General features: G+C 51.4%; 1 protein-coding gene across 1 annotated transcript in view; it reads right to left on the bottom strand.

The window, feature by feature from the left end:
- Positions 1 to 27,400, bottom strand: part of tmem131 (transmembrane protein 131) — a 165,084-nt gene that overhangs the window by 33,701 nt on the left and 103,983 nt on the right. The window lies entirely within an intron of this gene.

Genomic DNA, 27,400 nt, shown 5'->3' with positions numbered 1-27,400 from the left:
GGTGGTCTTCACACCCCCAGAGTTAATACGTGGTGGTCTTCACACCCCCAGAGTTAATACGTGGTGGTCTTCACACCCCCAGAGTTAATACGTGGGGGTCTTCACACCCCCAGAGTTAATACGTGGTGGTCTAAACACCCCCAGAGTTAATACGTGGCAGAAACACCCCCAGAGTTAATACGTGGTGGTCTTCACACCCCCAGAGTTAATACGTGGTGGTCTTCACACCCCCAGAGTTAATACGTGGGGGTCTTCACATCCCCAGAGTTAATACGCGGTGGTCTTCACACCCCCAGAGTTAATACGTGGTGGTCTTCACACCCCCAGAGTTAATACGTGGGGGTCTTCACACCCCCAGAGTTAATACGTGGTGGTCTACACACCCCCAGAGTTAATACGTGGGGGTCTTCACACCCCCAGAGTTAATACGTGGGGGTCTGTAAGTCGCTCTGGATAAGAGCGTCTGCTAAATGACTTAAATGTAAATGTACACACCCCCAGAGTTAATACGTGGCAGAAACACCCCCAGAGTTAATACGCGGTGGTCTACACACCCCCAGAGTTAATACGTGGGGGTCTACACACCCCAGAGTTAATACGTGGCAGAAACACCCCCAGAGTTAATACGCGGTGGTCTTCACACCCCCAGAGTTAATACGCGGTGGTCTACACACCCCCAGAGTTAATACGTGGCAGAAACACCCCCAGAGTTAATACGTGGTGGTCTACACACCCCCAGAGTTAATACGTGGTGGTCTTCACACCCCCAGAGTTAATACGCGGTGGTCTAAACACCCCCAGAGTTAATACGTGGTGGTCTTCACACAACCAGAGTTAATACGCGGGGGTCTTCACACCCCCAGAGTTAATACGCGGGGGTCTTCACACCCCCAGAGTTAATACGTGGTGGTCTTCACACCCCCAGAGTTAATACGTGGCAGAAACACCCCCAGAGTTAATACGTGGTGGTCTTCACACCCCCAGAGTTAATACGTGGTGGTCTTCACACTGCCAGAGTTAATACGCGGTGGTCTTCACACCCCCAGAGTTAATACGCGGTGGTCTACACATCCCCCAGAGTTAATACGTGGGGGTCTACACACCCCCAGAGTTAATACGTGGCAGAAACACCCCCAGAGTTAATACGTGGTGGTCTTCACACCCCCAGAGTTAATACGTGGTGGTCTTCACACCCCCAGAGTTAATACGTGGGGGTCTTCACACCCCCAGAGTTAATACGTGGTGGTCTAAACACCCCCAGAGTTAATACGTGGCAGAAACACCCCCAGAGTTAATACGTGGTGGTCTTCACACCCCCAGAGTTAATACGTGGTGGTCTTCACACCCCCAGAGTTAATACGTGGGGGTCTTCACATCCCCAGAGTTAATACGCGGTGGTCTTCACACCCCCAGAGTTAATACGTGGTGGTCTTCACACCCCCAGAGTTAATACGTGGGGGTCTTCACACCCCCAGAGTTAATACGTGGTGGTCTACACACCCCCAGAGTTAATACGTGGGGGTCTTCACACCCCCAGAGTTAATACGTGGTGGTCTTTACACCCCCAGAGTTAATACGTGGTGGTCTACACACCCCCAGAGTTAATATGTGGTGGTCTACACACCCCCAGAGTTAATACGTGGTGGTCTACACACCCCCAGAGTTAATACGTGGTGGTCTACACACCCCCAGAGTTAATACGTGGTGGTCTACACACCCCCAGAGTTAATACGTGGGGGTCTTCACACCCCCAGAGTTAATACGTGGTGGTCTACACACCCCCAGAGTTAATACGTGGCGGAAACACCCCCAGAGTTAATACGTGGTGGTCTTCACACCCCCAGAGTTAATACGTGGTGGTCTTCACACCCCCAGAGTTAATACGTGGGGGTCTTCACATCCCCAGAGTTAATACGCGGTGGTCTTCACACCCCCAGAGTTAATACGTGGTGGTCTTCACACCCCCAGAGTTAATACGTGGTGGTCTACACACCCCCAGAGTTAATACGTGGGGGTCTTCACACCCCCAGAGTTAATACGTGGGGGTCTACACACCCCCAGAGTTAATACGTGGCAGAAACACCCCCAGAGTTAATACGCGGTGGTCTACACACCCCCAGAGTTAATACGTGGCAGAAACACCCCCAGAGTTAATACGCGGTGGTCTTCACACCCCCAGAGTTAATACGTGGTGGTCTTCACACCCCCAGAGTTAATACGTGGGGGTCTTCACACCCCCAGAGTTAATACGTGGTGGTCTAAACACCCCCAGAGTTAATACGTGGCAGAAACACCCCCAGAGTTAATACGTGGTGGTCTTCACACCCCCAGAGTTAATACGTGGTGGTCTTCACACCCCCAGAGTTAATACGTGGTGGTCTTCACACCCCCAGAGTTAATACGTGGGGGTCTTCACACCCCCAGAGTTAATCGTGGTGGTCTAAACACCCCCAGAGTTAATACGTGGCAGAAACACCCCCAGAGTTAATACGTGGTGGTCTTCACACCCCCAGAGTTAATACGTGGTGGTCTTCACACCCCCAGAGTTAATACGTGGGGGTCTTCACATCCCCAGAGTTAATACGCGGTGGTCTTCACACCCCCAGAGTTAATACGTGGTGGTCTTCACACCCCCAGAGTTAATACGTGGGGGTCTTCACACCCCCAGAGTTAATACGTGGTGGTCTACACACCCCCAGAGTTAATACGTGGGGGTCTTCACACCCCCAGAGTTAATACGTGGGGGTCTGTAAGTCGCTCTGGATAAGAGCGTCTGCTAAATGACTTAAATGTAAATGTACACACCCCCAGAGTTAATACGTGGCAGAAACACCCCCAGAGTTAATACGCGGTGGTCTACACACCCCCAGAGTTAATACGTGGGGGTCTACACACCCCCAGAGTTAATACGTGGCAGAAACACCCCCAGAGTTAATACGCGGTGGTCTTCACACCCCCAGAGTTAATACGCGGTGGTCTACACACCCCCAGAGTTAATACGTGGCAGAAACACCCCCAGAGTTAATACGTGGTGGTCTACACACCCCCAGAGTTAATACGTGGTGGTCTTCACACCCCCAGAGTTAATACGCGGTGGTCTAAACACCCCCAGAGTTAATACGTGGTGGTCTTCACACAACCAGAGTTAATACGCGGGGGTCTTCACACCCCCAGAGTTAATACGCGGGGGTCTTCACACCCCCAGAGTTAATACGTGGTGGTCTTCACACCCCCAGAGTTAATACGTGGCAGAAACACCCCCAGAGTTAATACGTGGTGGTCTTCACACCCCCAGAGTTAATACGTGGTGGTCTTCACACTGCCAGAGTTAATACGCGGTGGTCTTCACACCCCCAGAGTTAATACGCGGTGGTCTACACATCCCCCAGAGTTAATACGTGGGGGTCTACACACCCCCAGAGTTAATACGTGGCAGAAACACCCCCAGAGTTAATACGCGGTGGTCTTCACACCCCCAGAGTTAATACGTGGTGGTCTTCACACCCCCAGAGTTAATACGTGGGGGTCTTCACACCCCCAGAGTTAATACGTGGTGGTCTAAACACCCCCAGAGTTAATACGTGGCAGAAACACCCCCAGAGTTAATACGTGGTGGTCTTCACACCCCCAGAGTTAATACGTGGTGGTCTTCACACCCCCAGAGTTAATACGTGGGGGTCTTCACATCCCCAGAGTTAATACGCGGTGGTCTTCACACCCCCAGAGTTAATACGTGGTGGTCTTCACACCCCCAGAGTTAATACGTGGGGGTCTTCACACCCCCAGAGTTAATACGTGGTGGTCTACACACCCCCAGAGTTAATACGTGGGGGTCTTCACACCCCCAGAGTTAATACGTGGTGGTCTTTACACCCCCAGAGTTAATACGTGGTGGTCTACACACCCCCAGAGTTAATATGTGGTGGTCTACACACCCCCAGAGTTAATACGTGGTGGTCTACACACCCCCAGAGTTAATACGTGGTGGTCTACACACCCCCAGAGTTAATACGTGGTGGTCTACACACCCCCAGAGTTAATACGTGGTGGTCTACACACCCCCAGAGTTAATACGTGAGGTCTTCACACCCCCAGAGTTAATACGTGGCAGAAACACCCCCAGAGTTAATACGTGGTGGTCTACACACCCCCAGAGTTAATACGCGGTGGTCTACACAGCCCCAGAGTTAATAATCGGTGGTCTACACAGCCCCAGAGTTAATACGCGGTGGTCTACACACCCCCAGAGTTAATACGCGGTGGTCTACACCCCCAGAGTTAATACGTGGCAGAAACACCCCCAGCGTTAATACGTGGTGGTCTACACACCCCCAGAGTTAATACATGGTGGTCTTCACACCCCCAGAGTTAATACGTGGTCTTCACACCCCCAGAGTTAATACGCGGTGGTCTAAACACCCCCAGAGTTAATACGTGGCAGAAACACCCCCAGAGTTAATACGTGGTGGTCTTCACACCCCCAGAGTTAATACGTGGTGGTCTTCACACCCCCAGAGTTAATACGTGGGGGTCTTCACATCCCCAGAGTTAATACACGGTGGTCTTCACACCCCCAGAGTTAATACGTGGTGGTCTTCACACCCCCAGAGTTAATACGTGGGGGTCTTCACACCCCAGAGTTAATACGTGGTGGTCTACACACCCCAGAGTTAATACGTGGCAGAAACACCCCCAGAGTTAATACGTGGTGGTCTTCACACCCCCAGAGTTAATACGTGGTGGTCTTCACACCCCCAGAGTTAATACGTGGGGTCTTCACATCCCCAGAGTTCATACGCGGTGGTCTTCACACCCCCAGAGTTAATACGTGGTGGTCTTCACACCCCCAGAGTTAATACGTGGTGGTCTACACACCCCCAGAGTTAATACGTGGGGGTCTTCACACCCCCAGAGTTAATACGTGGGGTCTACACACCCCAGAGTTAATACGTGGCAGAAACACCCCAGAGTTAATACGCGGTGGTCTACACACCCCAGAGTTAATACGTGGGGGTCTACACACCCCAGAGTTAATACGTGGCAGAAACACCCCCAGAGTTAATACGCGGTGGTCTTCACACCCCCAGAGTTAATACGTGGTGGTCTTCACACCCCCAGAGTTAATACGTGGGGTCTTCACACCCCAGAGTTATACGTGGTGGTCTAAACACCCCCAGAGTTAATACGTGGCAGAAACACCCCCAGAGTTAATACGTGGTGGTCTTCACACCCCCAGAGTTAATACGTGGTGGTCTTCACACCCCCAGAGTTAATACGTGGGGGTCTTCACATCCCCAGAGTTAATACGCGGTGGTCTTCACACCCCCAGAGTTAATACGTGGTGGTCTTCACACCCCCAGAGTTAATACGTGGGGTCTTCACACCCCAGAGTTAATACGTGGTGGTCTACACACCCCCAGAGTTAATACGTGGGGGTCTTCACACCCCCAGAGTTAATACGTGGGGGTCTACACACCCCCAGAGTTAATACGTGGCAGAAACACCCCCAGAGTTAATACGCGGTGGTCTACACACCCCCAGAGTTAATACGTGGGGGTCTACACACCCCCATAGTTAATACGTGGCAGAAACACCCCCAGAGTTAATACGCGGTGGTCTTTACACCCCCAGAGTTAATACGCGGTGGTCTACACACCCCCAGAGTTAATACGTGGCAGAAACACCCCCAGAGTTAATACGTGGTGGTCTACACACCCCCAGAGTTAATACGTGGTGGTCTTCACACCCCCAGAGTTAATACGTGGTGGTCTTCACACCCCCAGAGTTAATACGCGGTGGTCTAAACACCCCCAGAGTTAATACGTGGTGGTCTTCACACAACCAGAGTTAATACGCGGGGGTCTTCACACCCCCAGAGTTAATATGAGGGGGTCTTCACACCCCCAGAGTTAATACGTGGTGGTCTTCACACCCCCAGAGTTAATACGTGGCAGAAACACCCCCAGAGTTAATACGTGGTGGTCTTCACACCCCCAGAGTTAATACGTGGTGGTCTTCACACTGCCAGAGTTAATACGCGGTGGTCTTCACACCCCCAGAGTTAATACGCGGTGGTCTACACATCCCCCAGAGTTAATACGTGGGGGTCTACACACCCCCAGAGTTAATACGTGGCAGAAACACCCCCAGAGTTAATACGCGGTGGTCTTCACACCCCCAGAGTTAATACGTGGTGGTCTTCACACCCCCAGAGTTAATACGTGGGGGTCTTCACACCCCCAGAGTTAATACGTGGTGGTCTAAACACCCCCAGAGTTAATACGTGGCAGAAACACCCCCAGAGTTAATACGTGGTGGTCTTCACACCCCCAGAGTTAATACGTGGTGGTCTTCACACCCCCAGAGTTAATACGTGGGGGTCTTCACATCCCCAGAGTTACCACGCGGTGGTCTTCACACCCCCAGAGTTAATACGTGGTGGTCTTCACACCCCAGAGTTAATACGTGGGGTCTTCACACCCCAGAGTTAATACGTGGTGGTCTACACACCCCCAGTTAATACGTGGGGTCTTCACACCCCAGAGTTAATACGTGGTGGTCTTTACACCCCAGAGTTAATACGTGGTGGTCTACACACCCCCAGAGTTAATATGTGGTGGTCTACACACCCCAGAGTTAATACGTGGTGGTCTACACACCCCAGAGTTAATACGTGGTGGTCTACACACCCCAGAGATACGTGGTGGTCTACACACCCCAGAGTTAATACGTGGTGGTCTACACACCCCCAGAGTTAATACGTGAGGTCTTCACACCCCAGAGTTAATACGTGGCAGAAACACCCCAGAGTTAATACGTGGTGGTCTACACACCCCCAGAGTTAATACGCGGTGGTCTACACAGCCCCAGAGTTAATAATCGGTGGTCTACACAGCCCCAGAGTTAATACGCGGTGGTCTACACACCCCCAGAGTTAATACGCGGTGGTCTACACACCCCCAGAGTTAATACGTGGCAGAAACACCCCCAGAGTTAATACGTGGTGGTCTACACACCCCCAGAGTTAATACATGGTGGTCTTCACATCCCCAGAGTTAATACACGGTGGTCTTCACACCCCCAGAGTTAATACGTGGTGGTCTTCACACCCCCAGAGTTAATACGTGGGGGTCTTCACACCCCCAGAGTTAATACGTGGTGGTCTACACACCCCCAGAGTTAATACGTGGCAGAAACACCCCCAGAGTTAATACGTGGTGGTCTTCACACCCCCAGAGTTAATACGTGGTGGTCTTCACACCCCCAGAGTTAATACGTGGGGGTCTTCACATCCCCAGAGTTAATACGCGGTGGTCTTCACACCCCCAGAGTTAATACGTGGTGGTCTTCACACCCCCAGAGTTAATACGTGGTGGTCTACACACCCCCAGAGTTAATACGTGGGGGTCTTCACACCCCCAGAGTTAATACGTGGGGGTCTACACACCCCCAGAGTTAATACGTGGCAGAAACACCCCCAGAGTTAATACGCGGTGGTCTACACACCCCAAGAGTTAATACGTGGGGGTCTACACACCCCCAGAGTTAATACGTGGCAGAAACACCCCCAGAGTTAATACGCGGTGGTCTTCACACCCCCAGAGTTAATACGTGGTGGTCTTCACACCCCCAGAGTTAATACGTGGGGGTCTTCACACCCCCAGAGTTAATACGTGGTGGTCTAAACACCCCCAGAGTTAATACGTGGCAGAAACACCCCCAGAGTTAATACGTGGTGGTCTTCACACCCCCAGAGTTAATACGTGGTGGTCTTCACACCCCCAGAGTTAATACGTGGGGGTCTTCACATCCCCAGAGTTAATACGCGGTGGTCTTCACACCCCCAGAGTTAATACGTGGTGGTCTTCACACCCCCAGAGTTAATACGTGGGGGTCTTCACACCCCCAGAGTTAATACGTGGTGGTCTACACACCCCCAGAGTTAATACGTGGGGGTCTTCACACCCCCAGAGTTAATACGTGGGGGTCTACACACCCCCAGAGTTAATACGTGGCAGAAACACCCCCAGAGTTAATACGCGGTGGTCTACACACCCCCAGAGTTAATACGTGGGGGTCTACACACCCCCAGAGTTAATACGTGGCAGAAACACCCCCAGAGTTAATACGCGGTGGTCTTCACACCCCCAGAGTTAATACGCGGTGGTCTACACACCCCCAGAGTTAATACGTGGCAGAAACACCCCCAGAGTTAATACGTGGTGGTCTACACACCCCCAGAGTTAATACGTGGTGGTCTTCACACCCCCAGAGTTAATACGTGGTGGTCTTCACACCCCCAGAGTTAATACGCGGTGGTCTAAACACCCCCAGAGTTAATACGTGGTGGTCTTCACACAACCAGAGTTAATACGGGGGTCTTCACACCCCCAGAGTTAATACGCGGGGTCTTCACACCCCAGAGTTAATACGTGGTGGTCTTCACACCCCAGAGTTAATACGTGGCAGAAACACCCCCAGAGTTAATACGTGGTGGTCTTCACACCCCCAGAGTTAATACGTGGTGGTCTTCACACTGCCAGAGTTAATACGCGGTGGTCTTCACACCCCCAGAGTTAATACGCGGTGGTCTACACATCCCCCAGAGTTAATACGTGGGGGTCTACACACCCCCAGAGTTAATACGTGGCAGAAACACCCCCAGAGTTAATACGCGGTGGTCTTCACACCCCCAGAGTTAATACGTGGTGGTCTTCACACCCCCAGAGTTAATACGTGGGGGTCTTCACACCCCCAGAGTTAATACGTGGTGGTCTAAACACCCCCAGAGTTAATACGTGGCAGAAACACCCCCAGAGTTAATACGTGGTGGTCTTCACACCCCCAGAGTTAATACGTGGTGGTCTTCACACCCCCAGAGTTAATACGTGGGGGTCTTCACATCCCCAGAGTTAATACGCGGTGGTCTTCACACCCCCAGAGTTAATACGTGGTGGTCTTCACACCCCCAGAGTTAATACGTGGGGGTCTTCACACCCCCAGAGTTAATACGTGGTGGTCTACACACCCCCAGAGTTAATACGTGGGGGTCTTCACACCCCCAGAGTTAATACGTGGTGGTCTTTACACCCCCAGAGTTAATACGTGGTGGTCTACACACCCCCAGAGTTAATATGTGGTGGTCTACACACCCCCAGAGTTAATACGTGGTGGTCTACACACCCCCAGAGTTAATACGTGGTGGTCTACACACCCCCAGAGTTAATACGTGGTGGTCTACACACCCCCAGAGTTAATACGTGGTGGTCTACACACCCCCAGAGTTAATACGTGAGGTCTTCACACCCCCAGAGTTAATACGTGGCAGAAACACCCCCAGAGTTAATACGTGGTGGTCTACACACCCCCAGAGTTAATACGCGGTGGTCTACACAGCCCCAGGGTTAATAATCGGTGGTCTAAACAGCCCCAGAGTTAATACGCGGTGGTCTACACACCCCCAGAGTTAATACGCGGTGGTCTACACACCCCCAGAGTTAATACGTGGCAGAAACACCCCCAGAGTTAATACGTGGTGGTCTACACACCCCCAGAGTTAATACATGGTGGTCTTCACACCCCCAGAGTTAATACGTGGTCTTCACACCCCCAGAGTTAATACGCGGTGGTCTAAACACCCCCAGAGTTAATACGTGGCAGAAACACCCCCAGAGTTAATATGTGGTGGTCTTCACACCCCCAGAGTTAATACGTGGTGGTCTTCACACCCCCAGAGTTAATACGTGGGGGTCTTCACATCCCCAGAGTTAATACACGGTGGTCTTCACACCCCCAGAGTTAATACGTGGTGGTCTTCACACCCCCAGAGTTAATACGTGGGGGTCTTCACACCCCCAGAGTTAATACGTGGTGGTCTACACACCCCCAGAGTTAATACGTGGCAGAAACACCCCCAGAGTTAATACGTGGTGGTCTTCACACCCCCAGAGTTAATACGTGGTGGTCTTCACACCCCCAGAGTTAATACGTGGGGGTCTTCACATCCCCAGAGTTAATACGCGGTGGTCTTCACACCCCCAGAGTTAATACGTGGTGGTCTTCACACCCCCAGAGTTAATACGTGGGGTCTTCACACCCCAGAGTTAATACGTGGTGGTCTACACACCCCAGAGTTAATACGTGGGGTCTTCACACCCCCAGAGTTAATATGTGGGGTCTACACACCCCAGAGTTAATACGTGGCAGAAACACCCCCAGAGTTAATACGCGGTGGTCTACACACCCCAGAGTTAATACGTGGGGGTCTACACACCCCAGAGTTAATACGTGGCAGAAACACCCCAGAGTTAATACGCGGTGGTCTTCACACCCCAGAGTTAATACGTGGTGGTCTTCACACCCCCAGAGTTAATACGTGGGGTCTTCACACCCCAGAGTTAATACGTGGTGGTCTAAACACCCCAGAGTTAATACGTGGCAGAAACACCCCCAGAGTTAATACGTGGTGGTCTTCACACCCCCAGAGTTAATACGTGGTGGTCTTCACACCCCCAGAGTTAATACGTGGGGGTCTTCACATCCCCAGAGTTAATACGCGGTGGTCTTCACACCCCCAGAGTTAATACGTGGTGGTCTTCACACCCCCAGAGTTAATACGTGGGGGTCTTCACACCCCCAGAGTTAATACGTGGTGGTCTACACACCCCCAGAGTTAATACGTGGGGTCTTCACACCCCAGAGTTAATACGTGGGGTCTACACACCCCCAGAGTTAATACGTGGCAGAAACACCCCCAGAGTTAATATGCGGTGGTCTACACACCCCCAGAGTTAATACGTGGGGGTCTACACACCCCCAGAGTTAATACGTGGCAGAAACACCCCCAGAGTTAATACGCGGTGGTCTTCACACCCCCAGAGTTAATACGCGGTGGTCTTCACACCCCCAGAGTTAATACGTGGTGGTCTTCACACCCCCAGAGTTAATACGTGGGGGTCTTCACACCCCCAGAGTTAATACGTGGTGGTCTTCACACCCCCAGAGTTAATACGTGGCAGAAACACCCCCAGAGTTAATACGTGGTGGTCTTCACACCGCCAGAGTTAATACGTGGTGGTCTAAACACCCCCAGAGTTAATATGCGGTGGTCTACACACCCCCAGAGTTAATACGCGGTGGTCTTCACACCCCCAGAGTTAATACGTGAGGTCTTCACACCCCCAGAGTTAATACGTGGCAGAAACACCCCCAGAGTTAATACGTGGTGGTCTACACACCCCCAGAGTTAATACGCGGTGGTCTACACAGCCCCAGAGTTAATACACGGTGGTCTACACAGCCCCAGAGTTAATACGCGGTGGTCTACACACCCCCAGAGTTAATACGCGGTGGTCTACACACCCCCAGAGTTAATACGTGGCAGAAACACCCCCAGAGTTAATACGTGGTGGTCTACACACCCCCAGAGTTAATACATGGTGGTCTTCACACCCCCAGAGTTAATACGTGGTGGTCTAAACACCCCCAGAGTTAATACGCGGTGGTCTAAACACCCCCAGAGTTAATACGTGGCAGAAACACCCCCAGAGTTAATACGTGGTGGTCTTCACACCGCCAGAGTTAATACGTGGTGGTCTACACACCCCCAGAGTTAATACGTGGGGGTCTTCACATCCCCAGAGTTAATTCGCGGTGGTCTTCACACCCCCAGAGTTAATACGTGGTGGTCTTCACACCCCCAGAGTTAATACGTGGTGGTCTTCACACCCCCAGAGTTAATACGTGGTGGTCTTCACACCCCCAGAGTTAATACGTGGTGGTCTTCACACCCCCAGAGTTAATACGTGGTGGTCTTCACACCCCCAGAGTTAATACGTGGTGGTCTAAACAGCCCCAGAGTTAATACGTGGTGGTCTTCACACCCCCAGAGTTAATACGTGGTGGTCTTCACACCCCCAGAGTTAATACGTGGTGGTCTTCACACCCCCAGAGTTAATACGTGGTGGTCTTCACACCCCCAGAGTTAATACGTGGTGGTCTTTACACCCCCAGAGTTAATACGTGGTGGTCTACACAACCCCAGAGTTAATATGTGGTGGTCTACACACCCCCAGAGTTAATACGTGGTGGTCTACACACCCCCAGAGTTAATACGTGGTGGTCTACACACCCCCAGAGTTAATACGTGGTGGTCTACACACCCCCAGAGTTAATACGTGGTGGTCTACACACCCCCAGAGTTAATACGTGAGGTCTTCACACCCCCAGAGTTAATACGTGGCAGAAACACCCCCAGAGTTAATACGTGGTGGTCTACACACCCCCAGAGTTAATACGCGGTGGTCTACACAGCCCCAGAGTTAATAATCGGTGGTCTACACAGCCCCAGAGTTAATACGCGGTGGTCTACACACCCCCAGAGTTAATACGCGGTGGTCTACACACCCCCAGAGTTAATACGTGGCAGAAACACCCCCAGAGTTAATACGTGGTGGTCTACACACCCCCAGAGTTAATACATGGTGGTCTTCACACCCCCAGAGTTAATACGTGGTCTTCACACCCCCAGAGTTAATACGCGGTGGTCTAAACACCCCCAGAGTTAATACGTGGCAGAAACACCCCCAGAGTTAATACGTGGTGGTCTTCACACCCCCAGAGTTAATACGTGGTGGTCTTCACACCCCCAGAGTTAATACGTGGGGGTCTTCACATCCCCAGAGTTAATACACGGTGGTCTTCACACCCCCAGAGTTAATACGTGGTGGTCTTCACACCCCCAGAGTTAATACGTGGGGGTCTTCACACCCCCAGAGTTAATACGTGGTGGTCTACACACCCCCAGAGTTAATACGTGGCAGAAACACCCCCAGAGTTAATACGTGGTGGTCTTCACACCCCCAGAGTTAATACGTGGTGGTCTTCACACCCCCAGAGTTAATACGTGGGGTCTTCACATCCCCAGAGTTAATACGCGGTGGTCTTCACACCCCCAGAGTTAATACGTGGTGGTCTTCACACCCCCAGAGTTAATACGTGGTGGTCTACACACCCCCAGAGTTAATCGTGGGGGTCTTCACCCCCAGAGTTAATACGTGGGGTCTACACACCCCCAGAGTTAATACGTGGTGGTCTTCACACCCCCCAGAGTTAATACGTGGCAGAAACACCCCAGAGTTAATACGTGGTGGTCTTCACACCCCCAGAGTTAATACGTGGTGGTCTTCACACTGCCAGAGTTAATACGCGGTGGTCTTCACACCCCCAGAGTTAATACGTGGTGGTCTACACACCCCCAGAGTTAATACGTGGCAGAAACACCCCCAGAGTTAATACGCGGTGGTCTACACACCCCAAGAGTTAATACGTGGGGGTCTACACACCCCCAGAGTTAATACGTGGCAGAAACACCCCCAGAGTTAATACGCGGTGGTCTTCACACCCCCAGAGTTAATACGTGGTGGTCTTCACACCCCCAGAGTTAATACGTGGGGGTCTTCACACCCCCAGAGTTAATACGTGGTGGTCTAAACACCCCCAGAGTTAATACGTGGCAGAAACACCCCCAGAGTTAATACGTGGTGGTCTTCACACCCCCAGAGTTAATACGTGGTGGTCTTCACACCCCCAGAGTTAATACGTGGGGGTCTTCACATCCCCAGAGTTAATACGCGGTGGTCTTCACACCCCCAGAGTTAATACGTGGTGGTCTTCACACCCCAGAGTTAATACGTGGGGTCTTCACACCCCAGAGTTAATACGTGGTGGTCTACACACCCCAGAGTTAATACGTGGGGGTCTTCACACCCCAGAGTTAATACGTGGGGGGTCTACACACCCCAGAGTTAATACGTGGCAGAAACACCCCCAGAGTTAATACGCGGTGGTCTACACACCCCCAGAGTTAATACGTGGGGTCTACACACCCCAGAGTTAATACGTGGCAGAAACACCCCCAGAGTTAATACGCGGTGGTCTTCACACCCCCAGAGTTAATACGCGGTGGTCTACACACCCCCAGAGTTAATACGTGGCAGAAACACCCCCAGAGTTAATACGTGGTGGTCTACACACCCCCAGAGTTAATACGTGGTGGTCTTCACACCCCCAGAGTTAATACGTGGTGGTCTTCACACCCCCAGAGTTAATACGCGGTGGTCTAAACACCCCCAGAGTTAATACGTGGTGGTCTTCACACAACCAGAGTTAATACGCGGGGTCTTCACACCCCAGAGTTAATGCGCGGGGTCTTCACACCCCAGAGTTAATACGTGGTGGTCTTCACACCCCAGAGTTAATACGTGGCAGAAACACCCCAGAGTTAATACGTGGTGGTCTTCACACCCCCAGAGTTAATACGTGGTGGTCTTCACACTGCCAGAGTTAATACGCGGTGGTCTTCACACCCCCAGAGTTAATACGCGGTGGTCTACACATCCCCCAGAGTTAATACGTGGTGGTCTAAACACCCCCAGAGTTAATACGTGGCAGAAACACCCCCAGAGTTAATACGTGGTGGTCTTCACACCCCCAGAGTTAATACGTGGTGGTCTTCACACCCCCAGAGTTAATACGTGGGGGTCTTCACATCCCCAGAATTAATACGCGGTGGTCTTCACACCCCAGAGTTAATCGTGGTGGTCTTCACACCCCCAGAGTTAATCGTGGGGTCTTCACACCCCAGAGTTAATACGTGGTGGTCTACACACCCCCAGAGTTAATACGTGGGGGTCTTCACACCCCCAGAGTTAATACGTGGTGGTCTTTACACCCCCAGAGTTAATACGTGGTGGTCTACACACCCCCAGAGTTAATATGTGGTGGTCTACACACCCCCAGAGTTAATACGTGGTGGTCTACACACCCCCAGAGTTAATACGTGGTGGTCTACACACCCCCAGAGTTAATACGTGGTGGTCTACACACCCCCAGAGTTAATACGTGGTGGTCTACACACCCCCAGAGTTAATACGTGAGGTCTTCACACCCCCAGAGTTAATACGTGGCAGAAACACCCCCAGAGTTAATACGTGGTGGTCTACACACCCCCAGAGTTAATACGCGGTGGTCTACACAGCCCCAGAGTTAATAATCGGTGGTCTTTACACCCCCAGAGTTAATACGTGGTGGTCTACACACCCCCAGAGTTAATACGTGGTGGTCTACACACCCCCAGAGTTAATACGTGGTGGTCTACACACCCCCAGAGTTAATACGTGAGGTCTTCACACCCCCAGAGTTAATACGTGGCAGAAACACCCCCAGAGTTAATACGTGGTGGTCTACACACCCCCAGAGTTAATACGCGGTGGTCTACACAGCCCCAGAGTTAATAATCGGTGGTCTACACAGCCCCAGAGTTAATACGCGGTGGTCTACACACCCCCAGAGTTAATACGCGGTGGTCTACACACCCCCAGAGTTAATACGTGGCAGAAACACCCCCAGAGTTAATACGTGGTGGTCTACACACCCCCAGAGTTAATACATGGTGGTCTTCACACCCCCAGAGTTAATACGTGGTCTTCACACCCCCAGAGTTAATACGCGGTGGTCTAAACACCCCCAGAGTTAATACGTGGCAGAAACACCCCCAGAGTTAATACGTGGTGGTCTTCACACCCCCAGAGTTAATACGTGGTGGTCTTCACACCCCCAGAGTTAATACGTGGGGGTCTTCACATCCCCAGAGTTAATACACGGTGGTCTTCACACCCCCAGAGTTAATACGTGGTGGTCTTCACACCCCCAGAGTTAATACGTGGGGGTCTTCACACCCCCAGAGTTAATACGTGGTGGTCTACACACCCCCAGAGTTAATACGTGGCAGAAACACCCCCAGAGTTAATACGTGGTGGTCTTCACACCCCCAGAGTTAATACGTGGTGGTCTTCACACCCCCAGAGTTAATACGTGGGGGTCTTCACATCCCCAGAGTTAATACGCGGTGGTCTTCACACCCCCAGAGTTAATACGTGGTGGTCTTCACACCCCCAGAGTTAATACGTGGGGGTCTTCACACCCCCAGAGTTAATACGTGGTGGTCTACACACCCCCAGAGTTAATACGTGGGGGTCTTCACACCCCCAGAGTTAATATGTGGGGGTCTACACACCCCCAGAGTTAATACGTGGCAGAAACACCCCCAGAGTTAATACGCGGTGGTCTACACACCCCCAGAGTTAATACGTGGGGGTCTACACACCCCCAGAGTTAATACGTGGGGGTCTTCACACCCCCAGAGTTAATACGTGGTGGTCTAAACACCCCCAGAGTTAATACGTGGCAGAAACACCCCCAGAGTTAATACGTGGTGGTCTTCACACCCCCAGAGTTAATACGTGGTGGTCTTCACACCCCCAGAGTTAATACGTGGGGGTCTTCACATCCCCAGAGTTAATACGCGGTGGTCTTCACACCCCCAGAGTTAATACGTGGTGGTCTTCACACCCCCAGAGTTAATACGTGGGGGTCTTCACACCCCAGAGTTAATCGTGGTGGTCTACACACCCCCAGAGTTAATACGTGGGGTCTTCACACCCCAGAGTTAATCGTGGGGGTCTACACACCCAGAGTTAATACGTGGCAGAAACACCCCAGAGTTAATATGCGGTGGTCTACACACCCCCAGAGTTAATACGTGGGGGTCTACACACCCCAGAGTTAATACGTGGCAGAAACACCCCCAGAGTTAATACGCGGTGGTCTTCACACCCCCAGAGTTAATACGCGGTGGTCTACACACCCCCAGAGTTAATACGTGGCAGAAACACCCCCAGAGTTAATACGTGGTGGTCTACACACCCCCAGAGTTAATACGTGGTGGTCTTCACACCCCCAGAGTTAATACGTGGTGGTCTTCACACCCCCAGAGTTAATACGCGGTGGTCTTCACACCCCCAGAGTTAATACGTGGTGGTCTTCACACCCCCAGAGTTAATCATACGTGGGGTCTTCACACCCAGAGTTAATACGTGGTGGTCTACACACCCCCAGAGTTAATACGTGGGGGTCTTCACACCCCAGAGTTAATACGTGGGGTCTACACCCCCCAGAGTTAATACGTGGCAGAAACACCCCCAGAGTTAATACGCGGTGGTCTACACACCCCCAGAGTTAATACGTGGGGGTCTACACACCCCCAGAGTTAATACGTGGCAGAAACACCCCCAGAGTTAATACGCGGTGGTCTTCACACCCCCAGAGTTAATACGTGGTGGTCTTCACACCCCCAGAGTTAATACGTGGTGGTCTTCACACCCCCAGAGTTAATACGTGGGGGTCTTCACACCCCCAGAGTTAATACGTGGTGGTCTACACACCCCCAGAGTTAATACGTGGGGGTCTTCACACCCCCAGAGTTAATACGTGGGGGTCTACACACCCCCAGAGTTAATACGTGGCAGAAACACCCCCAGAGTTAATATGCGGTGGTCTACACACCCCCAGAGTTAATACGTGGGGGTCTACACACCCCCAGAGTTAATACGTGGCAGAAACACCCCCAGAGTTAATACGCGGTGGTCTTCACACCCCCAGAGTTAATACGCGGTGGTCTACACACCCCCAGAGTTAATACGTGGCAGAAACACCCCCAGAGTTAATACGTGGTGGTCTACACACCCCCAGAGTTAATACGTGGTGGTCTTCACACCCCCAGAGTTAATACGTGGTGGTCTTCACACCCCCAGAGTTAATACGCGGTGGTCTTCACACCCCCAGAGTTAATACGTGGGGGTCTTCACACCCCCAGAGTTAATACGTGGTGGTCTACACACCCCCAGAGTTAATACGTGGGGGTCTTCACACCCCAGAGTTAATACGTGGGGGTCTACACCCCAGAGTTAATACGTGGCAGAAACACCCCAGAGTTAATACGCGGTGGTCTACACCCCCCAGAGTTAATACGTGGGGGTCTACACACCCCAGAGTTAATACGTGGCAGAAACACCCCCAGAGTTAATACGCGGTGGTCTTCACACCCCCAGAGTTAATACGCGGTGGTCTACACACCCCCAGAGTTAATACGTGGCAGAAACACCCCCAGAGTTAATACGTGGTGGTCTACACACCCCCAGAGTTAATACGTGGTGGTCTTCACACCCCCAGAGTTAATACGTGGTGGTCTTCACACCCCCAGAGTTAATACGTGGTGGTCTTCACACCCCCAGAGTTAATACGTGAAAGAAACACCCCCAGAGTTAATACGTGGTGGTCTTCACACCCCCAGAGTTAATACGTGGTGGTCTACACACCCCCAGAGTTAATACGTGGCAGAAACACCCCCAGAGTTAATACGTAGTGGTCTTCACACCCCCAGAGTTAATACGTGGTGGTCTACACACCCCAGAGTTAATACGTGGTGGTCTACACACCCCCAGAGTTAATACGTGGTGGTCTTCACACCCCCAGAGTTAATACGTGGCAGAAACACCCCCAGAGTTAATACGTGGTGGTCTACACACCCCCAGAGTTAATACGTGGTGGTCTACACACCCCCAGAGTTAATACGTGGCAGAAACATCCCCAGAGTTAATACGTGGTGGTCTTCACACCCCCAGAGTTAATACGTGGTGGTCTAAACACCCCCAGAGTTAATATGCGGTGGTCTACACACCCCCAGAGTTAATACGCGGTGGTCTTCACACCCCCAGAGTTAATACATGAGGTCTTCACACCCCCAGAGTTAATACGTGGCAGAAACACCCCCAGAGTTAATACGTGGTGGTCTACACACCCCCAGAGTTAATACGCGGTGGTCTACACAGCCCCAGAGTTAATACGCGGTGGTCTACACAGCCCCAGAGTTAATACGCGGTGGTCTACACACCCCCAGAGTTAATACGTGGCAGAAACACCCCCAGAGTTAATACGTGGTGGTCTACACACCCCCAGAGTTAATACATGGTGGTCTTCACACCCCCAGAGTTAATACGTGGTGGTCTAAACACCCCCAGAGTTAATACGCGGTGGTCTAAACACCCCCAGAGTTAATACGTGGCAGAAACACCCCCAGAGTTAATACGTGGTGGTCTTCACACCGCCAGAGTTAATACGTGGTGGTCTACACACCCCCAGAGTTAATACGTGGGGGTCTTCACATCCCCAGAGTTAATTCGCGGTGGTCTTCACACCCCCAGAGTTAATACGTGGTGGTCTTCACACCCCCAGAGTTAATACGTGGTGGTCTTCACACCCCCAGAGTTAATATGTGGTGGTCTAAACAGCCCCAGAGTTAATACGTGGTGGTCTTCACACCCCCAGAGTTAATACGTGGTGGTCTTCACACCCCCAGAGTTAATACGTGGTGGTCTTCACACCCCCAGAGTTAATACGTGGCAGAAACACCCCCAGAGTTAATACGTGGTGGTCTTTACACCCCCAGAGTTAATACGTGGTGGTCTTCACACCCCCAGAGTTAATACGTGGTGGTCTTCACACCCCCAGAGTTAATACGTGGCAGAAACACCCCCAGAGTTAATACGTGGTGGTCTTTACACCCCCAGAGTTAATACGTGGTGGTCTACACACCCCCAGAGTTAATACGTGGTGGTCTTCACACCCCCAGAGTTAATACGTGGTGGTCTTCACACCCCCAGAGTTAATACGTGGCAGAAACACCCCCAGAGTTAATACGTGGTGGTCTTTACACCCCCAGAGTTAATACGTGGTGGTCTACACACCCCCAGAGTTAATATGTGGTGGTCTACACACCCCCAGAGTTAATACATGGTGGTCTACACACCCCCAGAGTTAATACGTGGTGGTCTACACACCCCCAGAGTTAATACGTGGTGGTCTACACACCCCCAGAGTTAATACGTGGTGGTCTACACACCCCCAGAGTTAATACGTGAGGTCTTCACACCCCCAGAGTTAATACATGGCAGAAACACCCCCAGAGTTAATACGTGGTGGTCTTCACACCCCCAGAGTTAATACGCGGTGGTCTACACAGCCCCAGAGTTAATAATCGGTGGTCTACACAGCCCCAGAGTTAATACGCGGTGGTCTACACACCCCCAGAGTTAATACGCGGTGGTCTACACACCCCCAGAGTTAATACGTGGCAGAAACACCCCCAGAGTTAATACGTGGTGGTCTACACACCCCCAGAGTTAATACATGGTGGTCTTCACACCCCCAGAGTTAATACGTGGTGGTCTTCACACCCCCAGAGTTAATACGCGGTGGTCTAAACACCCCCAGAGTTAATACGTGGCAGAAACACCCCCAGAGTTAATACGTGGTGGTCTTCACACCCCCAGAGTTAATAAGTGGTGGTCTTCACACCCCCAGAGTTAATACGTGGGGGTCTTCACACCCCCAGAGTTAATACGTGGTGGTCTACACACCCCCAGAGTTAATACGTGGCAGAAACACCCCCAGAGTTAATACGTGGTGGTCTTCACACCCCCAGAGTTAATACGTGGTGGTCTTCACACCCCCAGAGTTAATACGTGGGGGTCTTCACATCCCCAGAGTTAATACGCGGTGGTCTACACACCCCCAGAGTTAATACGTGGGGGTCTACACACCCCCAGAGTTAATACGTGGCAGAAACACCCCCAGAGTTAATACGCGGTGGTCTACACACCCCCAGAGTTAATACGTGGTGGTCTTCACACCCCCAGAGTTAATACGTGGGGGTCTTCACATCCCCAGAGTTAATACGCGGTGGTCTTCACACCCCCAGAGTTAATACGTGGTGGTCTTCACACCCCAGAGTTAATACGTGGGGGTCTTCACATCCCCAGAGTTAATACGCGGTGGTCTTCACACCCCCAGAGTTAATACGTGGTGGTCTTCACACCCCCAGAGTTAATACGTGGGGGTCTTCACACCCCCAGAGTTAATACGTGGTGGTCTACACACCCCCAGAGTTAATACGTGGGGGTCTTCACACCCCCAGAGTTAATACGTGGGGGTCTACACACCCCAGAGTTGTACGTGGCAGAAACACCCCAGAGTTAATACGCGGTGGTCTACACACCCCCAGAGTTAATACGTGGGGGTCTACACACCCCCAGAGTTAATACGTGGCAGAAACACCCCCAGAGTTAATACGCGGTGGTCTTCACACCCCCAGAGTTAATACGCGGTGGTCTACACACCCCCAGAGTTAATACGTGGTGGTCTACACACCCCCAGAGTTAATACGTGGTGGTCTTCACACCCCCAGAGTTAATACGTGGTGGTCTTCACACCCCCAGAGTTAATACGCGGTGGTCTAAACACCCCCAGAGTTAATACGTGGTGGTCTTCACACAACCAGAGTTAATACGCGGGGGTCTTCACACCCCAGAGTTAATGCGCGGGGTCTTCACACCCCCAGAGTTAATACGTGGTGGTCTTCACACCCCAGAGTTAATACGTGGCAGAAACACCCCCAGAGTTAATACGTGGTGGTCTTCACACCCCAGAGTTAATACGTGGTGGTCTTCACACCGCCAGAGTTAATACGCGGTGGTCTTCACACCCCAGAGTTAATACGCGGTGGTCTACACACCCCAGAGTTAATACGTGGGGGTCTACACACCCCAGAGTTAATACGTGGCAGAAACACCCCCAGAGTTAATACGTGGTGGTCTTCACACCCCCAGAGTTAATACGTGGTGGTCTTCACACCCCCAGAGTTAATACGTGGGGGTCTTCACACCCCCAGAGTTAATACGTGGTGGTCTAAACACCCCCAGAGTTAATACGTGGCAGAAACACCCCCAGAGTTAATACGTGGTGGTCTTCACACCCCCAGAGTTAATACGTGGTGGTCTTCACACCCCCAGAGTTAATACGTGGGGTCTTCACATCCCCAGAGTTAATACGCGGTGGTCTTCACACCCCCAGAGTTAATACGTGGTGGTCTTCACACCCCCAGACTTAATACGTGGGGGTCTTCACCCCCAGAGTTAATACGTGGTGGTCTACACACCCCCAGAGTTAATACGTGGGGTCTTCACACCCCCAGAGTTAATACGTGGGGGTCTACACACCCCAGAGTTAATCGTGGCAGAAACACCCCCAGAGTTAATACGCGGTGGTCTACACACCCCCAGAGTTAATACGTGGGGTCTACACACCCCAGAGTTAATACGTGGCAGAAACACCCCCAGAGTTAATACGCGGTGGTCTTCACACCCCCAGAGTTAATACGCGGTGGTCTACACACCCCCAGAGTTAATACGTGGCAGAAACACCCCCAGAGTTAATACGTGGTGGTCTACACACCCCCAGAGTTAATACGTGGTGGTCTTCACACCCCCAGAGTTAATACGTGGTGGTCTTCACACCCCCAGAGTTAATACGCGGTGGTCTAAACACCCCCAGAGTTAATACGTGGTGGTCTTCACACAACCAGAGTTAATACGCGGGGGTCTTCACACCCCCAGAGTTAATACGCGGGGGTCTTCACACCCCCAGAGTTAATACGTGGTGGTCTTCACACCCCCAGAGTTAATACGTGGCAGAAACACCCCCAGAGTTAATACGTGGTGGTCTTCACACCCCCAGAGTTAATACGTGGTGGTCTACACACCCCCAGAGTTAATACGTGGTGGTCTACACACCCCCAGAGTTAATACGTGGGGGTCTTCACACCCCCAGAGTTAATACGTGGGGGTCTACACACCCCAGAGTTAATACGTGGCAGAAACACCCCAGAAGAGTTAATACGCGGTGGTCTACACACCCCAGAGTTAATACGTGGGGGTCTACACACCCCAGAGTTAATACGTGGCAGAAACACCCCCAGAGTTAATACGCGGTGGTCTTCACACCCCAGAGTTAATACGCGATGGTCTACACACCCCCAGAGTTAATACGTGGCAGAAACACCCCCAGAGTTAATACGTGGTGGTCTACACACCCCCAGAGTTAATACGTGGTGGTCTTCACACCCCAGAGTTAATACGTGGTGGTCTACACACCCCCAGAGTTAATACATGGTGGTCTTCACACCCCCAGAGTTAATACGTGGTGGTCTAAACACCCCCAGAGTTAATACGCGGTGGTCTAAACACCCCCAGAGTTAATATGTGGTGGTCTTCACACCCCCAGAGTTAATACGTGGTGGTCTACACACCCCCAGAGTTAATACGTGGTGGTCTACACACCCCCAGAGTTAATACGTGGTGGTCTTCACACCCCCAGAGTTAATACGTGGTGGTCTACACACCCCCAGAGTTAATATGTGGTGGTCTTCACACCCCCAGAGTTAATACGCGGTGGTCTAAACACCCCCAGAGTTAATACATGGTGGTCTTCACACCCCCAGAGTTAATACGTGGTGGTCTACACACCCCCAGAGTTAATATGTGGTGGTCTTCACACCCCCAGAGTTAATACGCGGTGGTCTTCACACCCCCAGAGTTAATACGTGGCAGAAACACCCCCAGAGTTAATACGTGGTGGTCTACACACCCCCAGAGTTAATACGTGGTGGTCTTCACACCCCCAGAGTTAATACGTGGTGGTCTTCACACCCCCAGAGTTAATACGTGGTGGTCTACACACCCCCAGAGTTAATACGTGGTGGTCTACACACCCCCAGAGTTAATACGTGGGGTCTTCACACCCCAGAGTTAATACGTGGGGGTCTACACACCCCAGAGTTAATACGTGGCAGAAACACCCCAGAAGAGTTAATACGCGGTGGTCTACACACCCCCAGAGTTAATACGTGGGGGTCTACACACCCCAGAGTTAATACGTGGCAGAAACACCCCAGAGTTAATACGCGGTGGTCTTCACACCCCCAGAGTTAATACGCGGTGGTCTACACACCCCCAGAGTTAATACGTGGCAGAAACACCCCCAGAGTTAATACGTGGTGGTCTACACACCCCCAGAGTTAATACGTGGTGGTCTTCACACCCCCAGAGTTAATACGTGGTGGTCTACACACCCCCAGAGTTAATACATGGTGGTCTTCACACCCCCAGAGTTAATACGTGGTGGTCTAAACACCCCCAGAGTTAATACGCGGTGGTCTAAACACCCCCAGAGTTAATACGTGGTGGTCTTCACACCCCCAGAGTTAATACGTGGTGGTCTACACACCCCCAGAGTTAATACGTGGTGGTCTACACACCCCCAGAGTTAATACGTGGTGGTCTTCACACCCCCAGAGTTAATACGTGGTGGTCTACACACCCCCAGAGTTAATATGTGGTGGTCTTCACACCCCCAGAGTTAATACGCGGTGGTCTAAACACCCCCAGAGTTAATACATGGTGGTCTTCACACCCCCAGAGTTAATACGTGGTGGTCTACACACCCCCAGAGTTAATATGTGGTGGTCTTCACACCCCCAGAGTTAATACGCGGTGGTCTAAACACCCCCAGAGTTAATACGCGGGGGTCTTCACACCCCCAGAGTTAATACGTGGAGGTCTTCACACACCCCCAGAGTTAATACGTGGTGGTCTTCACACCCCCAGAGTTAATACGTGGCAGAAACACCCCCAGAGTTAATACGTGGCAGAAACACCCCCAGAGTTAATACGTGGCAGAAACACCCCCAGAGTTAATACGTGGTGGTCTACACACCCCCAGAGTTAATACGTGGTGGTCTTCATACCCCCAGAGTTAATACGTGGTGGTCTACACACCCCCAGAGTTAATACGTGGTGGTCTTCACACAACCAGAGTTAATACATGGGGGTCTTCACACCCCCAGAGTTAATACGCGGGGGTCTTCACACCCCCAGAGTTAATACGTGGTGGTCTTCACACCCCCAGAGTTAATACGTGGCAGAAACACCCCCAGAGTTAATACGTGGTGGTCTTCACACCCCCAGAGTTAATACGTGGTGGTCTACACACCCCCAGAGTTAATACGTGGTGGTCTACACACCCCCAGAGTTAATACGTGGGGGTCTTCACACCCCCAGAGTTAATACGTGGGGGTCTACACACCCCAGAGTTAATACGTGGCAGAAACACCCCCAGAAGAGTTAATACGCGGTGGTCTACACACCCCCAGAGTTAATACGTGGGGGTCTACACACCCCCAGAGTTAATACGTGGCAGAAACACCCCCAGAGTTAATACGCGGTGGTCTTCACACCCCCAGAGTTAATACGCGATGGTCTACACACCCCCAGAGTTAATACGTGGCAGAAACACCCCCAGAGTTAATACGTGGTGGTCTACACACCCCCAGAGTTAATACGTGGTGGTCTTCACACCCCCAGAGTTAATACGTGGTGGTCTACACACCCCCAGAGTTAATACATGGTGGTCTTCACACCCCCAGAGTTAATACGTGGTGGTCTAAACACCCCCAGAGTTAATACGCGGTGGTCTAAACACCCCCAGAGTTAATATGTGGTGGTCTTCACACCCCCAGAGTTAATACGTGGTGGTCTACACACCCCCAGAGTTAATACGTGGTGGTCTACACACCCCCAGAGTTAATACGTGGTGGTCTACACACCCCCAGAGTTAATATGTGGTGGTCTTCACACCCCCAGAGTTAATACGCGGTGGTCTAAACACCCCCAGAGTTAATACATGGTGGTCTTCACACCCCCAGAGTTAATACGTGGTGGTCTACACACCCCCAGAGTTAATATGTGGTGGTCTTCACACCCCCAGAGTTAATACGCGGTGGTCTTCACACCCCCAGAGTTAATACGTGGCAGAAACACCCCCAGAGTTAATACGTGGTGGTCTACACACCCCCAGAGTTAATACGTGGTGGTCTTCACACCCCCAGAGTTAATACGTGGTGGTCTTCACACCCCCAGAGTTAATACGTGGTGGTCTACACACCCCCAGAGTTAATACGTGGTGGTCTACACACCCCCAGAGTTAATACGTGGGGGTCTTCACACCCCCAGAGTTAATACGTGGGGGTCTACACACCCCCAGAGTTAATACGTGGCAGAAACACCCCCAGAAGAGTTAATACGCGGTGGTCTACACACCCCCAGAGTTAATACGTGGGGGTCTACACACCCCCAGAGTTAATACGTGGCAGAAACACCCCCAGAGTTAATACGCGGTGGTCTTCACACCCCCAGAGTTAATACGCGGTGGTCTACACACCCCCAGAGTTAATACGTGGCAGAAACACCCCCAGAGTTAATACGTGGTGGTCTACACACCCCCAGAGTTAATACGTGGTGGTCTTCACACCCCCAGAGTTAATACGTGGTGGTCTACACACCCCCAGAGTTAATACATGGTGGTCTTCACACCCCCAGAGTTAATACGTGGTGGTCTAAACACCCCCAGAGTTAATACGTGGTGGTCTTCACACCCCCAGAGTTAATACGTGGTGGTCTACACACCCCCAGAGTTAATACGTGGTGGTCTACACACCCCCAGAGTTAATACGTGGTGGTCTTCACACCCCCAGAGTTAATACGTGGTGGTCTACACACCCCCAGAGTTAATATGTGGTGGTCTTCACACCCCCAGAGTTAATACGCGGTGGTCTAAACACCCCCAGAGTTAATACATGGTGGTCTTCACACCCCCAGAGTTAATACGTGGTGGTCTACACACCCCAGAGTTAATATGTGGTGGTCTTCACACCCCAGAGTTAATACGCGGTGGTCTAAACACCCCCAGAGTTAATACGCGGGGGTCTTCACACCCCCAGAGTTAATACGTGGAGGTCTTCACACACCCCCAGAGTTAATACGTGGTGGTCTTCACACCCCCAGAGTTAATACGTGGCAGAAACACCCCCAGAGTTAATACGTGGCAGAAACACCCCCAGAGTTAATACGTGGCAGAAACACCCCCAGAGTTAATACGTGGTGGTCTACACACCCCCAGAGTTAATACGTGGTGGTCTTCATACCCCCAGAGTTAATACGTGGTGGTCTACACACCCCCAGAGTTAATACGTGGTGGTCTACACACCCCCAGAGTTAATACGTGGTGGTCTTCACACCCCCAGAGTTAATTTTGAAAAAGACTCTTTTGAGAAATTGCTAAAGTTCAGTAAATGCGGTTGGGAATCAGTGATGGACTGTAATATCCAAACCTTCTAAGAGGTGTACCCCTCGGGAACACTTTAACAGCTATTGGAAAGCCATTCTGGTGAGTATTTCACATTACAATGTGTGTAATTGTCCCAATGAAAAATAAAACTATCCCAGGATTAGGTATTCAGAAGACCGAGGCCGGTTTTCCTCTATTTCTGTTACTTGGGCTTTGCTCCTTTCATATTTCTTTTGATCCTGACAAACTCACCAGTCCCTGCCGGTGATAAGAATACCCATAACATGATGCTGCCACCACGATACTTGAATAAAGATATCAACTACTAGCAGGAACCTTCTCAGACACAGAGAACTAATACTATATAGTCGTTGTTGGTGTGGGGACTTCTATTTCTTTGGAGTTAAAGAAGTTAACTCCAAATAAGAAGTTAAAAACTATATTTATTAAATATTATATGAATTATATAAATAAATAAAAATGT

Source organism: Oncorhynchus nerka, linkage group LG25 (assembly GCF_034236695.1).
Source record: "Oncorhynchus nerka isolate Pitt River linkage group LG25, Oner_Uvic_2.0, whole genome shotgun sequence".
Classification (NCBI taxonomy): domain Eukaryota; kingdom Metazoa; phylum Chordata; class Actinopteri; order Salmoniformes; family Salmonidae; genus Oncorhynchus; species Oncorhynchus nerka.
Note: the sequence above shows the minus strand (reverse complement) of the source record. Positions and strands in the feature narration are given on the sequence as shown.